We start from the raw sequence: 18,237 nt of genomic DNA on the forward strand, positions 1-18,237 counted from the left end.
AGATGGTGGATATACCAGATGGCGGATATACTAGATGGAAAATATACTAGATGGCAGACATACTAGATGGAAGACATACTAGATGACAGATATACCCGATGGCAGACATACCAGATGATAGAATAAACAATGGCAGACATTCCAGATGGTGGATATACCAGATGGCATATATACTAGATGGCGGAAATACCAGATTGTGGATATACTAGATGGCAGATATACCAAATGGTGGATGTACTAGATGGGAGACATACCAGATGACAAACATACCAGATGGTGGACATACCAGATGGTGGACATACCATATGGCAAATATACCTGATGGCAGACATACCAGATGGCAGACATACAAGTTGGTGGATATACCAGATGGCAGACATGCTAGATGGAAGAAATACCATATGGTGGATATACTAGATGGCAGATATACCAAATGGTGGATATACCAGATGGCAGATATACTAGATGGTAGATATACCAGATGACAAGCATACCAGATGGAAAACATACCAGATGGATGACATACCAGATGGAAAACATGCTAGATGGAAAATATCCTAGATGGCGAATATACTAGATGGAAGACATCCCAGATGGTAGACATACCAAAGTAAGACTGGCATATGCAAAAATGTATAGGGAATACAAAATACAAACATGGCATCGCACGGGAACAAATATAGAGAACATTTTCAGAAACATTAGGAATATAAACAGTAATTCTACAACATATTTATTTCTTCTTAGTTGTGTAACTAAAATTATGACATAATCAATTTCCCCAACCCCTGCAAACAATCTTTACGCAAACATAGTGCATAGAAGCTTTCCTCAAAATCAAATTCACAAGAGAAGGGGCCTCCAACTTGAAAAATAAAGAGAAGTTCTATGAAATATGATGAAGATTAGTCTAATACCAAATCTAGCAAAATCCAACAAGCTCCAAGCAAAACCAAATCCTCCAGTACAAAAAATTCTTGTCCAACCAACCCCCGTGAAATCTTAGGAAACTCAATAAATACATTTCATTCAAAATTATAGAATATGTCGATCAAAGGAAAATAATTATAAAATATAATATTTCATACCAACCCTCTCCAAAAATCGAAGTTAGATTATAAAATAATATAAATTAACTTAAGCCAAACTCACAACCAATAGTAAAATAGGGTAGGTAGTGTATATGGTGAAAATGGATAACAATAATAACAATATTGAAAGGCTAAATAGATTCAACCACAAAACCCTAGCCTAACAATCAACAAAGATCCACCATAACATATGAAGATTACCTAAGACAATGCAAACCACATGAAATCACAAAGATTATACCATCACATGTCCAATAGGGTTTTGATCTCCATTCTTCCTATCTCCATTGATCTTGCTTGATATATTTGCTCTCAGATTTTGTATGCACAAGAGCTCAACAAAGAACGGAATGTGGTTGCAAGTAGGATCGTAGTATAGTCCAAAAATGATCATTAGCCTGAGTGATTAGGGTTTGATAATAAAGGAAGCATCTCCTTAAATAGAAGACACAATATGAAATGGAGGGATAAGATTGAGAGGTGTAAAAAGGAGGTCGGCTAGGATTAGAGGGTAGGTAGAAGAAATAGTAGAATAATGAAAGGGATAGGTAGTGTATGAATTAAGAGATGAATGACATGTGTCATAGGTAGAAAAGGTTAATGAATTAATTAAATAAATAAAGATTTATTTAATTAATAGAAGAAGCAGGATAATTAAATAAATAAAAATATTTATTTAATTTAGGAAAAGGATAATTTAAATAAATAAATGTATTTATTTAAATGAGAAATAAGGCTAGAAGAGGATAAATGAATTAATTAAATAAATAAAGATTTATTTAATTAATAGAAGAATTAGGCTTAGATAATTAAATAAATAAAATATTTATTTAATTAGACATGACAATTTTAGGTGTCTACATTTTGCCCCTCTTTGAGACAATGTGGCTTGTCGCGTTGTTTCAAAGAAGATAAGATGAACTGATACAGAGTTGCCCCAGGATGGGAATGATATGCCCCCTCGAGAGATTGGATGAAAAAGTCTGGAAAGATTGCAGACAATCTCTCGATAAGAAAGAAAGGCTAGAATGGAATGGTCGGATAAAGTGACAAAGTCACGGGATAATGAAGACTGACTTGGGAAATGAAGGCGAGGGCTAGGGTAGGCTATAAGATAGACCACGGGCAAAAGACATCCTCATTGTCATCTACACCCTCACGAGATCATAGTGCAGAGCGAGAAAAAGAGCAGCAGCAGTCAGCAGCGATGGCTTTGGTTCACAGATTCGACCGCGTTCGCCGATTCCAGAGGCCAGCAGAGGCAGGAGAGCCGGTAAGTACCATCAAACCTCCTCGTACTTTGACGCATTCAATTTTGTCATTAATGCATGCTAGTTAGCAATAAATGCGCTTAGGAATAGGGCACAAAAAAAGTGCAAAAACATGCAACCACGTCTGCGTCGGTGCCAGGCGCGTCTGTGTCGGTGCCAGGCGCGTCTGCGTCTGGAACCGCGTTTGTGTCTAATGCGGGCGCGTCTGCGTCCTGAAGGGGCGTTTGTGTGCCAAAGTCGCGTTTATGAATAATGTAGGCACGTTTATGTCAAACAGGCGCGTTTGCGTTGTTCAGGCGCGCTTGTGCAGTCTATAGGCGCGTTTGTGAGTTAGAAACGCGTTTGTGTCTGAAAATGCAAGGTTTTGATCTTCTAGGTCAAATCGGCAGTTCTATGATGAACATACGCTGTCGATTGGATAAGCTACTGAGAGGATACACTCAAGCAGGTCCTCTAGGAAGACTAGGATAGATCAAGGCACTTTGTGATGAATAGGGAGCACCAAGATAGAGTACTTTTTGATGAACAGGGAGTACCCAAAGTATGAGTAGCACTTTGTGATGAACAGGGAGTGCAAAATGTGAGTAACACTTTGTGATGAACAGGGAATGTCACACACGTAGTACTTTGTGATGAACAGGGAGCACTACTAGGATAGATAGCAACACTTTGTGATGAACAGTGAGTGTCACTAGGATAGATAACCATATGCATTTAGATAGCGAGTAGCATTTTGTGATGAACAGTGAATGCCACCATGACTGACATGATTGATTTGTTTGACTGCAGGAGTATTTGCCTATCCTAGAGTCACGGGAGAGATTCCCGTCCACACAGAGGTTGCGACCGGAGTTGTCTTTTCAGGATAGAGCTGCCATCGAGGAGATGGGTTTGAGACACATATTGTATGTGCCTGAGTTTCGGGCAAACATGGGTTTGCTGACTGTGCTGGCTGAGAGATGGCACTCTGAGACGTGCACGTTTCATCTGCCGATGGGTGAGATGACAGTTACCCTTGAGGATGTCTACAGGATTCTACGGATACCAATCGATGGAGAGCTGATTCCATACGATCGCGACGGAGATAGAGAGGCTTTGAGACGGGTGTTTCAGGATCCTAGCCTAGAGATGAGAGCAAGACATGTGGCATGGGATACCATGACTGCGACAGGGTTAGCTTTGCCAGCTGTGATTGGAGGAGCTATCAGTGGGTTCCTATGTCCGGACAGAGTGACATGGGGGTTGGCAGTGGGCTGGGGAGGAGCACTGGAGATATTGGTGATGCAGCACACTAGATATGCATGGGGTCCATGTGTTTTGGCCCACCTATATTATGAGCTTCACCAGTTTGTCTACCATGGGTCAGTGGGACTGGGTTGTGGAGTGACACTACTGCAGGTTTGGGCATACGAGCATCTACCTATCACGCGGCCGATACATTTCAGAGGCAGGGGTCATGGACGGAGTTTTGTTCATCTGTACGACATGATCACGTCACAGCCTCGGATTGGCAAGTTAGAGTATTGGCGGCGAGTGATAGATGACATTGATGTCGTCATCTGGAGGTCGTATCTGGGATGCGAGGAGTGGGAGGATAACGCAGTGGAGCTGCCTTACACCTTCCAGAGTAGATATTTGATTGGGCGGACGCCCTATATACTGGAGAGGTAGCTGGTAGACAGGATTGGCCGACAGTTTGGCCAGATCCAGCGGATGCCACGAGGCTTGGGTATGTATGCCCATACAGTTAGGGATCAGGCGCAGTTCGGGCCTTTATTGTCATATGATCAGGCAGTCACACAGCTGGCAGAGATGATACCCCTTCCTTGGGACATGTGGCCTGAGATTGAGGACGCCAGGATGGATGCAGAGTATACAGCATATTGGGCAGAGCATCCATTCCCCCGACTGACAGATCCAGGAGAGCTACTGGATGGAGATGGAGGAGGAGATGATGATGATGATGGTGGGGGTGATGGGGGTAGAGGCCGACGGCGGCGGAGGGAAGTAGTTGGGGAGAGGAGGGTGGCACCTCGGAGAGAGGGCGAACAGGAGGGACAGGCCCAGGTGGTGAGGGGTCACGGTGGAGTGCCCCTGCAAGTACCAGCAGCACAGGGTCCTAGAGCATAGGGACAGAGATAGGGACAGGTGCAGGGACAAGTGCCAGTACAGGCACAGGGACAAACACAGGTACAGGGACCTAGGCATGTACCGAGATAGGTACCCATTCAGGCACCAGTACAGGTACAGGGACAGGTACAGGGGTAGGCACCCGCAGAGGGAGAGCCACGGGCAGAGGCAGAGGCAGAGGGGGTTGACCCAGTGGAGGCTGAGCTGCTGGATCTGAGGGAGATCTGCCAGGGCCAGGCATATGAGATTCAGGATCTGGAGAGGGAGAGGGATCGGCTCAGGACCAGGCTCAGGGATACTAAGCGAGAGCGGGATCAGGCTATCCAGCGCTACACAGAGGCTGAGACAGCGCTGAGGGCAGGGAGGCAGGCGGCGGAGGACACAAGAGCAGGCTACGCATATGTCCTGCGAGCCGGAGAGGAGATTGCCTACTAGAGGGACCTGTATTATGGTGCCATGCCAGCAGATCAGCAGGCGAGGAGCTTCCATAGACTATCGCGGACAACGACAGCTATGGGAGGGAGCCGGAGGAGACAGGCATTGAGTGGTGGGGTCATGGGTCCTCCACCACCACCAGACAGGCAGGGTGATCCTGGAGCGGGTCCTTCTAGGGCTCAGATTCCGTCGAGGCCAGGCGGCTCCGAGGGAGGGAGTTCATCATAGCCATAGAGGGCTCCCTTGTATCAGTATTTGTACCATTTTTTTGTATTGTAGACACCTGCGGGTGATTGTAGCCATATGATTTTTTTGACATCATTGTATCATGACATTTTTTATTATATATATGAGAGATTATTCATTTTTGCGGCAGCTATATGCATGTGTACCTATGTGATGAGATGTTCTTAGAATGTATGCTTATGATATGGATGCAAATATGTATATAATGCAATGGAATATATATTTTTGTTCTTTTATGTTGTATATGTGATGCATGATGCAAATGTGAATGTATGTAATGCAGATGAATATGATAATGCAAATGATTATTGTGTTAACAGGTGTTGTGTGCAGGATGTGATGCAGTTGTGATATCTATATGTATGTATGAAATGCTTATATGTGGTAATGCAGGTGCAGCTATATGAAATGCAAATGTTTTTGGTGTGTCATTATACTCAGTCATGTGATAGCGGGCTACACGGACTCAAGAAGGACGATGGAAGTCAATCAAGAAAGGGGGGATGAAAGACAGAAGATATGAAAGTGAAAGAGCTTCTTGTGCGTTATCATCATTGAGCTTTATTATGGCAAGTAGGTTATGACAATCGAGGCATATGTTCGACCCAAAAAGTCATTGCACCTGTTTGCATGGAGATAAGACAGTCACAAACAAGGAATGCCCCAGTTCATACTAGACTCACAGTGTCCTCATATCCTTGGACAAGTCATAGCATTACTAAAAGACAATCCACAGACAGCAAATACAAATAGGTGATGATACCCCATCCTCGCCTTTCTAGTCAAAGACATCCTGGAGATAGAATCTCTAGTCTAAGACATCCTGGAAAAGCTAAAAGACATGTCACCAAAAGATAAAATCAAAAGAAAACCAAGACTCGACACCAACATCCACTGTAGTCCTCAAGTTTAGTGTCTCTTGTCACTTGTATAAGTCGTATTTGATTGTGGTCACAATGTTGACTTTCACAGAAAGGATAGATAGCACTGAACCATATGTTGTCTGAGTCTGTTGAAAGATTTGATTTGTTGAAGCCCATTGTTGCTGCTGTGTCTCATCTAAAACTGACTGAATCCATGAAACTGATACTTTATTGCGGAGAAAATGAAACTTTATTGCGGATCTGGCGATGCAGATGTTGCTTTATTGCGGATTGTGCGCGAATAGACTGAAGGAAGCTGGAAGAAACTGTACTCCTCGAAACATGTGATGTTCTTAATTCCACACCCATCACTAAACGTAGGATTTGCCTTAGCCACAAATAGGATCTGATTTATTATGGATGGAAAGGGAGTGAAAAAGGGGGGTTTATTATGAATGGCTAACCAATCTTGGGTAGATCAATAACAAGCCATGATGGGAATGGGTAAGTTTATTATGAACGAATAGGTTGTAAGTGTGTGCAAAGTGAAATGGTGAAGAGAATCCTGAAGGAGGGAGGAGCAATGTCTCTACGCATGGCGCTGGTGACCCAGTTTTCACCATGGTACTTGCCCAGGGCGCCACCGAAGTGGTTTTCACCATTGGACGAAATTATTTCTCTTTACTTTTTGATTTTTTCAATGTTTTTTTTTTTTGTCACAAGGCGTCTGTTTGCCAGGTTTTCACCAAGTAACGATTTTTTTGTTTTATAATTTTTTTTGTATTTTTGAATTAGGATATTCCGACGAGCTATGTGTAGAACCTGCGAAGGTGCATGTTGTTGATAGGATCCTCCAAAGGTTCACCTTCTGTAGTAGAGAGCTGATATGCCCCAGATCCATAGACTGCTGTAACGATGTAAGGACCAAGCCAGTTTGGTTCAAACTTGCCCTTCTTCTCTCTGTCTTGCTGATTCTTGGGGTTTTCTCTGAGAACCAAGTCACCTACCTTAAATGTGCGAGGCTTGACCTTGTGATTGTAGCTACGACTCATTCGTTGTTGGTAAGCCTTGAGATGATTAAAAGCAATTTGTCTCCGTTCATCCAACAATTCTAGTTCTTGTAAGCGAGAGACCCTGTAATCTTCATCAGCGATGATGTTTTGCAAAGAGACCCGTAAAGAAGGTAACTCGACCTCAATAGGAAAGATGGCTTCAGCGCCGTAGACAACTGAATATGGTGTAGCTCCTGTAGGTGTACGGACACTTGTGCGGTAGGCCCAAAGTGCAGGATTGAGTTGGATATGCCAGTTACGGCCAGCGTCGTCGACTGTCTTCTTGAGGATTCTAAGGATTGTTTTATTAGACGCCTCAGCTTGGCCGTTACCTTGGGGGTAATATGGTGTGGAGAAACGATGGGAAATATGGAAGCGGTCACAGAGTTCACGAACATCCTGATTTTTGAAGGGACGCCCGTTATCAGTAATAATGGACTTAGGAATACCATATCGGCAAATGATATAGTTAAGGATGAAAGTAGCAATTTGTTTTCCAGTGACTTGTGTGAGAGGCACAGCCTCAATCCACTTTGTGAAGTACTCTGTGGCTGTGATAATGAATTTATGACCATTGGAAGAAGGAGGGTGAATCTTGCCTATGAGATCGAGTCCCCACTGACAAAAGGGCCAAGGAGATGCAAGTGGTTGTAGTTCTTGTGCCGGCGCATGTATGAGGTCTCCATGAATTTGACATTGCTTACATTTCTTGACAAACTGATATGAGTCTTTCTCCATATTGGGCCAGTAATATCCAGTCCTAATGAGTTTCTTGGCCAAGGTAGGACCACTAGTATGCGGACCACATATCCCTTCATGCACTTCACGTAACGCAATCTGAGCTTCGTCGCTTTCTAAACATCTAAGAAGAGTGCCATCTAGACCTCGTCGGTATAGGATATCAGCTAGAATGACATATCGAGAGGATTGGAGAATGAAAGTGCGGCGTTGGTTGTTTGATAGATCAAGAGGTAAGATATTGTCGCGAAGATATGTAAAAATGGAACCATATAACTGGGATTCGGGACCAACAACGCATATCATTTTAGTAGGCATGATCTCATATGAAGGAACCAACAGGTTGTCTACCAAGAACTCATAGCAGGTCTCATTTTGAGGTAGATCAATTAGTGAAGCAATTGTAGCCATGGCATCTGCAGCACGATTCTGCTCTCTTGGTATCTGCTCAAAATCTATCTTTGTAAAGCGCTGTTTCAGATCATCCACCATTTGCTTGTAAGGCAGTAATTTTTCATCTTTTATTTGGTAATCATCAGTTGCTTGACGGATAACAAGTTGGGAGTCTCCAAAAACACGAAGTTCCTGGATCTTCCATTGAACTGCAATTCGTAATCCAGTTGTTAATGCCTCATATTCCGCTATATTGTTGGTGCAAGGAAATGATAAGCGGTATGATTTTGGTATAGAATCGCCTTGAGGAGTTATAAAGAGGATGCCAGCTCCTGCCCCATGCTGTGTGTATGAGCCATCGAAGTACAGTTGCCATGGCTTTGCATGTGACACTGTTAAAATGGATTCATCTGGAAATTCTGAATTTAAAGGAACATCATCTATCATGGGAGCATCTGCTAATTGATCTGCGATGGCTTGTCCTTTTATTGCTTTTCTGTCCACATACTCGATGTCGAATTCACTCAATATCATTACCCATTTGGCCAGTCACCCAGTAAGTGTAGCTTTGTTGAGAAGGTACTTTAATGGATCAATTCTTGCAATCAACTTAGTCTTATGAGTGAGCATGTAATGTTGTAATTTCTGTGAAACAAAGACCACGGCGAGACATGCACGCTCAATTGGTGTGTAGTTTAGCTTGTATCCCACCAATGTGCGACTGATATAGTATACTGCTTTTTCCTTGCCCCCAGCAATTTGTTGTGCTAAGAGTGCCCCCAGTGATGTTGTAGTAGCTGATATGTATAATAACAGTGGTTGCTCTGGAACTGGTGGCATTAGAACTGGCGGATTTAGAAGATAGTCTTTGAGCATCTGGAAAGCCTATTGACAGTTATCATCCCATTTGAATTTGATGTTTTTATGTAGCAGGTGCTGAAATGGATTACACTTATCCGCCAGTTGTGCTATGAATCTTCGTATGGACTGGAGTCTGCCTTGTAAGGATCGAAGTTGACTGATATTTCTTGGTGGTTGCATTTCCAAGATAGCTTTGACTTTTGCTGGATCCGCTTCAATTCCTCTTTTGGATACAATGAATCCTAGGAGTTTCCCGGAGGTTACTCCAAAGACACATTTCTTGGGGTTTAATCTTACCTTGTACTTTTCCAACCGATCAAAGACGACTGAAAGTATGTCCAAATGTGTATCTCTGTCTATTGATTTACCCAAGAGATCATCAACATAATCTTCCACAGTTACATGCATGAGATCATGAAAAATAGTAGTCATAGCTCTTTGATATGTAGCACCTGCATTTTTCAGCCCAAAGGGCATGACATTCCAACAAAAAGTTCCCCACGGACAAGTGAATGATGTTTTGTGTTGATCCTCAGGTGCAATCCTGATTTGATTATAACCAGAAAATCCATCCATTAATGATAGCATTTCGTGACCTGCTGTGAGATCAACGATCAAGTCAATATTTGGTAATGGGAAGTCATCTTTCGGACAAGCTTTGTTGATGTCTCTGAAATCTGTACATATTCTGATGCTGCGATCTGGTTTAGTGATAGGTACTAAATTGGAGATCCATTCGGGATAATCAATTGGGCGTATGAATCCGACATCCAATAATTTCTCCAGCTCTACTTTGACTAGTAATGCCACTTGTGGATGCATTTTCCTTAATTTCTGTTTCACTGGCTTTGCCCCCGGTTTGACTGTCAAATGATGCATTACCAAATCTGGATCCAGTCCAGGCATATTAGCGTATGACCATGCAAAGTTGATTTGTCGCTCTTTGAAGAAACTTATGAATTTCGACCTTTCAGACTCTGTCAGTGATTGAGCTAGGAATATGTTGTGTGGAACCTCTTCTGTACCAATGTTTGTTTTGATAGTCTCCTCTACCAACATAGATGACTTTTCCTCATATGATGCTGGGAGAATGTCGAGCCTTCCATCTTTGGGTGCCTCAGAGAGGTTTTCGCTCTCAGATACGTCCTTTCTTTTTACTTTTTTGGGATCAGATAGCGCCACAGTGTGGTTTTTGCCATAAGACCCTTGATTTGTTCTTATTTTCACATTTTTGCGACTGGAAGGTTCGACACCCTCACCAAAATATGCCATGTTGTTGAGTTCTATGGTGTATCCTGCTTTGTGGTCCCCAGGGGGAAGATCATCTCGTATGCCAAGATAGTCAATAATAGCTTCATCATTTTGAAATGTGTCAAATTGTGCTGGTCCTTCATAATCCCAGTCAATGAGTTGGTGGTGAACAAGGGGAAGGCCTTTAATGTTTCGGAGTTTGCAGGGCTAAGAGTGAAGATATGGTTATATTCAGGTATATCGAGGCAATCGTCGAGGTCATCGATGGCACTCTCCTCATCAGTTTCGATCGCAAGCGAATCCAAATTGTCGTCACTAGTAGCGCCTTCCAGGACAGGGGTCCTCATCCTATGTGATTTCGACCTAGAACCTTGAGACGAAGACTGCGCGGAATCCTTATGGGTTGTTTCTTGACCAACTCTGAACTTTTTATAAAATTCCTCTTCTTCTGTGGGTTCATCTGGCTCTCTGAATGTCTCGGTGAGCTCATAGTCATTGGAGGATTTGTCTGAACCCCATTCCCATTCGTTGGAATCTGTGGAATAGTAATCTTCTTGTTGAAATTTGGCAATTTTGATTTGTGATGCCTCTTTTGTCCTTTAAGTGTGGATCTTGGAAGTCAGAAAACCAAGTCCCTTTGAGCGTTCTCTTCTTACAGTCAATTCAGGTTGTAGGGGTTCCATGACACCTTCTTTGCGTAACCCAAGAGGGCTTTTTCCATCATACCCGAATTTTTGTAGAATCTTGAAGCCTTTGCCATATTTCTCATAAGGTATATTGATCTGATCATGTGTGTCATCTTCAATGTCTTTATAGAGCATTTTGTATAAATCTTCCTCTTCTAGTTCGCCCCATCTTTGAAAGGTAGTAGGGTCCCATTTGAGTATCATGAAGGATATTTGCTTGTTAGGATGTGGCCTTCCATATTCTTTTGGAGAGTTCATGACTTGTCGTAAATACATGGTCTGATTTAAAGTGTATTCTCCCATGCCTTTGTCTTGAAATTTGCCTTTAAGTTCACCTTGTTTTGATGTCAAAGGTTTCAATGACTCAGGGTCAATGTATGCCGAAGAAGGAACAGCTTCACGATTACTGGGAATGATGGTCTCCGTATGTGATCTCAGGTTATTGCAATATATGAACGGATTAGGATCACCGTTAACTGTTACCTCGACTCCATTATGAGGAAACTTAATGCATTGATGATATGTTGATGGGACTGCCCTCATCTCATGAATCCAAGGACGTCCTAGCAATATATTATAAGTGAGATCTAAATCCAGGACCTGACAAACCACATCCTTTGTAACTGGCCCAATTCTTAGAGGTAAGGTGACTGTGCCCTTGGATGAGCGTTCTTCATCATCATATGCCTTGATGGTAATTTGATTCTTTGAATTCACAGCTTTATCGGAATATCCCAATTGTTTAATGGTGCTCAATGTACAAATGTTTAGACCAGCTCCTCCATCTATCAGGACTCGCTTTATTCGATGTTTGTGTATGAAGGCTTCAATATGTAATGGTGCATTATGTGGCTGACTTACAGAGGCATCATCAGCTTCTGTGAATGTAAGGGAATGTGGAATGGAAAGGTATCCCACCATGGCTTGAAACTGGTCCACGTTCAGATCAGTAGGAACGGCGGTGTCTCTCAAGATTTTGTCAAGAATAGCTTTATGAGCGGGGGATATGCGTAAGAACTCAAGGATGGAGATGAGCGCGGGTGTCCTCCCTAACTGTTCTACAAGGTCATACTCAGGTTTAGTAGATGAAGAAGCGGTGTTTTTAGTGGAGGCACCTGGCAAAGTAATTTTACCTCGACGAGTTGTAACATGACATTCAAAGGTAGGCTCGGAAGAAGATCCAACACCTCTTAGAACAATCTTGGGTCGCTGAGGATGATTCTCAAGGTTTTTGTTCTTGATGGTAATAGTAGAGATATGATTGTCCATCGAGATATGATTGATAGTTGAATCATAGTTGTAAGGTGCTCTAGTATAGTTGGCCTGATCATCTGTGACTTGGGCTTTTCCTTTGTCATGCTTTGGGAATGGTTCCTTAAACATCTCATGTTCTTGATTAGATGAATGTCCCTCAATCTCAATGTCACCTTTATCAATGAGATCTTGCACGATATTCTTCAGTCGATGGCAATTTCTTGTCTTATGACCCTTGCTCTTATGAAACTCACAATACTCATCATCATTCCACCAATTTGGTTTGACCTTTGGTTCATATGGAGGAAAATCTGGAACTGTGATCACTTTGTTCGCCACTAGCTTTTTGAAGACTGATTCAAGTGGTTCTCCCAATGGGGTGTACTTCCTTCGTGATCTGGAAGTTGTTTGAGTATTCACTTGATTGTTTGTAGAACTTGATCCAGAAAAGATGAATTTAGGTCGCACTGTGTTGGCATCAACAACACCATCGTTGACTGTGTTCTTGTTTTTATTCCAAAATCTTGGCTTGTCTTTTCCTTTAAAGTCATCTTTGTTTTCCTTGAATAGCTTGATGACTCCTTGTTCAATTAAGACCTTTTTTGTTGCTAAGCCCTTTCAATAACATCCTTGAAGGTGGACAAACAAGCTTTCCTTAGATCATAGCCAATGTCCTTGTTAACGTTTTGAGTGAACATTTCTACCATTTGTTTCTGTGGAATTTCACAGGAGCATCTGCTGGCTAGATTTCTCCATCTTTGTAAAAATGACGCAAAAGATTCTCCCTCCTTTTGCTTGGTGTTGCACAAAGTAGTGACTGATATATCTGTTTCTATATTGTAGGAGAAATGTTGAATAAATGCCTCTGCTAAGTCACCCCATGACTTAATACCAGGAGGTAATTGAGAGAACCATTCCATAGCTTGATCGCCTAAGCTTTGTGGGAATAACCTCATCAAATATGTTTCTTCTGCCGCTACCTCTATGCAAGCTGTGAAAAATTGTCGTATGTGTGCCTTGGGGTCTCCTTTTCCTCTATACTTGTCAAATTTTGGCGTCACAAAGTGTGCCGGAAATGGAGGCATTGGAATGCTCTTATCAAATGGATAAGGACATATGTCTCTCATAGTGTATGTTGGTTTTGGTGTACTCATGTCCTCCATTTTCTTTTGTAAATCTCTGATTTGATGCTCCAAATTATTCTTAGGTGGCGATCGATTTCTTGTAGCATACCCCATGTTTGGGACACCAATTTGAGGAGGAGCTTGTTGCATGTATGGATGATATTGATCATAGACATGTTCATATGGAGGAGGTTTATATTGATGCGGCATATAGGGAGCACTTGGTATAGCTTCATGTTGAGGAACCCCATATCTATTTTGTGCATATATACCATATTCTATAGGCACGTCGGGTTCTATTGTGTTGCCCCCAAATTTGACATGAGGTTTCCTTGTGTCCAAATTTTGAGCATGCCTTTGAATGTCCACTTGTTTTGATTGATCCATAGCTTGAGCATGTGATTGAGCATATCTATCTACATAAGGCTTCCATAATGGTCTTCGAAGGTAAGTATCATATGTTTGACCATGTGTATGTGGGACTTCTAGTTTTTGAAGAAAAGCTGATGGTGATTCAAGTACCATATGCGGTCCTCTATTTCCTCCACTATTAGGTCTCCTCTGATCCATGTTGGAGTGAGTTTGTTGCGAGGGTCGGTTTTCCATAAGTTGAGACATGTCAAAGTCATGAGGTATTTTAGCTCCACTTTGTGCCATCATGTGTAAGAAGTATTGTCTATCCCTCTTCATTATCTCTTCAACCAATCTATTGAAATGAGGATTCATTATGGATTCTTCTACATCTGCTGATTGTATTGAAAAGTTGTCCACATTGTCATTGTGTGTAGCCTTGTTGTTTGTAGTGTCTGCGTTTTCCACATTTGGAATGTGTCTATAAACATCCATGTCAGGCAATGTAGTGTGCTCAGGATTGAAAAATAAATCATTGTCATACTCATAAGAACTCATGTTGGCGGACCCTTGAGCTTCTTTAGCTTTTCTCCTAGATTTTTGAAGACGGGTTTCAACCATGAACTAGGTGTTTGACCAAGATGTGTGAGACTAGATGAAAAATGGAAAGAGTATGGAAGACCAAGAGTTGGATGAAATGTAAATGAGTCTGAAGTGTACTTGCAATGTCCAAAGTGTAAGACCAAGTATGTATGTAGTAGAGTAGGTGTGACTTCCAAAGAGAGGATAGTTTCTCTTGATGAGGTAAGCTGACCTTGACCCTAAGTAAGACCAAATGAGACCCAAAGGTAAGAAACCTTGATGAGGGACCACTTAGCAAAGTGTAGTTGTATGTAGTATGTTGACAAAGTATGATGAGGACAAGCAAGTGACCTTTTGACTCAAGTTTAGACAAGTATGACTGTAATGAGAGATGTGAAGCAATGATGGACTGTATGAGACCCAGAGACAGGTTGAATGCTAGATGAAACCTGAAGAAACAACCTAGGAAGCTCAAGTATTCCGAAACTGATTTTTCTTTTGTTTGTTGGACTCTGAAATTTTCTTTAAATTTTGGACACAGACGCTACTCTGTTTAACCCAGACGCGCTTCTGCGATTTTCTTGTTTATGTTTGCTGGACTGTAAAGATTTTGCAATTCTGGACACAGACGCGACCGTATACTGCACAGACGCGGTTACCCGACACAGACGCTACTCTGTTTAACACAGACGTTGTTATAAACACAGACGCTATTCTGCCCTTCACAAACGCGCTTAGACAACACAGACACGGTTAAAACAGACACAGACGCGTCTGTAAAATTTGTGCAATTTTTTTTCAATCTGTGAAGTCATTTTGTTGTGACCAAATCTGACTGTTTGACTATTTTTCGTGACAAGAGGACACAATGTTGTTGAGGACTCAATGTTTGCTAGTGTTTAGACTCCAAAATGACTCCAAGAAAAGTGTGTTGTTTGATGTAAAATTGTTTTGCATACACTTGAAGACACAAAAGACACAATGTTTTGCTGTTTGGTCTTGAATGTTTTGAATGTTTAACATAAGTCAAGCACAATTCTTATGGCTGGCCAAGACAATAGTTGTTGATCCCACATGGGGTTTTACCCCTGAGGCTACGCTATTCAGAGCGGATACTTAGATGCTTGACCTCACTGGCTCCACCCTCGGCACTCACTTCTCGAGTCAGCCAAGCATCAGTCCCCATGAAAACTCCCCATGGCGAACTTTGTATCTCTACTAAGAACCGTATGTGTGTGGGCCGCTACCAGAGGTCCGACCTCCTGCCCCAACAACTAGAAGGATTTGGGCCTCTAAAACAAAATGGTGCTAGTAAGGGCATCCGCTCGTGTGGCCATACATGCGGCACTTTCAGCTCTGTAAATACAGAAGGCTCCCAGCTGGTAGGGGTTACGCCCTACAAATGATCAAATAAATTTGATCAAACGGGTTTATGGGGAGACATAGTGTCGGTATGAACTAATCAGCACACGTTATCCATAGTTTTCACCATGAATACATTTGATTATAGTGGTTCGGATGAGGTGGGTTTTCCTCGCTACCACTTGGGTCGTCCTCTTCTCACTAGTAGTCCTAATGACCACACGGGAAGACAGGCCCTCTAAAGATTAAACAAAAAGAGCCTATTGCTCAAGACACAAAAGACAATGATTCAATTTTAGTGCACCAATGGAAGTGTTTGCTAGTCTATGAAAACAAGGCACACAACAAAATTTTAAAACCCTAGCCAAGGACCTGCAACAAAATTTGTTAGTAGTTTGGGTTGTTTCAAATGATCACCCCTTCCTGCAAGCACACAAGTTAGGTAAATTTTAGAAACCCAAAAGACTTTGTGAAAGAGGGGCCTTCAACCAAAACGTTTTAGCTTCCAAGGCGAGCTGCACAAACTTAGTTAGCTAGATCTGAAAGGGTTAGTCCAAAAATAAACCAGATCTGAAACCCTAAGTACGAAATCCGAAAACCGAATCAATGAAAATTTGAAAATTCTGAAACATTCAAAACACAGACACTGTTACCTACGACACAGACGCGTCTGTATGACACAGACACAGTTCTGTGACTCACAGACGCGGTCAAAAATCACAGACGCCCTTATCGGACACAGACGCGATGAAAAACAACACAGACGCGCTTAGAAAACATAGACGCTCCTGTCTGAGACCTGCAAAATAAAATTTGTCAAAAACACAGACGCGACCCCAGTATCCGCAGACGCTCCTGAAAATCAGAGACGCGATCCGAAAGTTCGCAGACGCGAAAAAAAACCTAAAATGTCATCGAAAAATGTTCGTTCTGCAACTTCAAAAAACGCAAAATCTGCAACAAAAAAGGTTAAATGCAAAGGGACAAGAGTCCCACCGGGCATGCCAAAATGTATATGGTGAAAATGGATAACAATAATAACAATATTGAAAGGCTAAATAGATTCAACCACAAAACCCTAGCCTAACAATCAACAAAGATCCACCATAACATATGAAGATTACCTAAGACAATGCAAACCACATGAAATCACAAAGATTATACCATCACATGTCCAATAGGGTTTTGATCTCCATTCTTCCTATCTCCATTGATCTTGCTTGATATATTTGCTCTCAGATTTTGTATGCACAAGAGCTCAACAAAGAACGGAATGTGGTTGCAAGTAGGATCGTAGTATAGTCCAAAAATGATCATTAGCCTGAGTGATTAGGGTTTGATAATAAAGGAAGCATCTCCTTAAATAGAAGACACAATATGAAATGGAGGGATAAGATTGAGAGGTGTAAAAAGGAGGTCGGCTAGGATTAGAGGGTAGGTAGAAGAAATAGTAGAATAATGAAAGGGGTAGGTAGTGTATGAATTAAGAGATGAATGACATGTGTCATAGGTAGAAAAGGTTAATGAATTAATTAAATAAATAAAGATTTATTTAATTAATAGAAGAAGTAGGATAATTAAATAAATAAAAATATTTATTTAATTTAGGAAAAGGATAATTTAAATAAATAAATGTATTTATTTAAATGAGAAATAAGGCTAGAAGAGGATAAATGAATTAATTAAATAAATAAAGATTTATTTAATTAATAGAAGAATTAGGCTTAGATAATTAAATATATAAAATATTTATTTAATTAGACATGACAATTTTAGGTGTCTACAGGTAGCACAAATAATTGATTAATGATCCCAGGGGTAAAAGGGAAATAATAATAATATAATCAAATAATTAATTAAATAAACCAAGGCACAATAAAATATCAAGGTCGAGATAAATAATTAAACCAAAGAACCCAAATAAATGTTAAAGCCACAACTTAATAAACAAGTAATAAATAATCCAAATAATAATCTCACATTAATATCAACTATTAATTTAATTTATTATTATAAACTATATGAGCTAATTAACCAGTTAATAATTTAATTATCAAATAATCATAATTCCTCAAAACAACTCAACATAGGGTAACACAAAATACCACAAGATGACTCTAACTACAAAACTAAGATTGATAGGGTACCAAATTAAACCTAGAGCGTAGAATGGGATTTCATGTCACCTCCAATGAACTTGTCATTGGGATGAAGAAACACTCAGACCTATGAAGCCAGGTGGAGTCGATGTCTAGTACCTACAAACTTGTCACCACCAACACATTTCAACAACATACACCATAACATATATCATTAAATAGGAAGACAAATGAAGAGGAATCACAATGTCATATCCTGCTCATGAATGAGTGGTATGACATCGTCCCTATCACAAATGCAGTAGAAGACTGTCACAACAATGAAGCACTATCATAGTCATCATATCAATTATAGCCATGAAGTGAGGTTAGTACATAATAAAATACCATCAAATCACCATAAGAAAATATGAATCACATATAAAATAAGTATATTTAGATCATCAAA

The sequence above is a fragment of the Cryptomeria japonica genome, chromosome 8, assembly GCF_030272615.1.
Source record: "Cryptomeria japonica chromosome 8, Sugi_1.0, whole genome shotgun sequence".
In the NCBI taxonomy this organism is placed as follows: domain Eukaryota; kingdom Viridiplantae; phylum Streptophyta; class Pinopsida; order Cupressales; family Cupressaceae; genus Cryptomeria; species Cryptomeria japonica.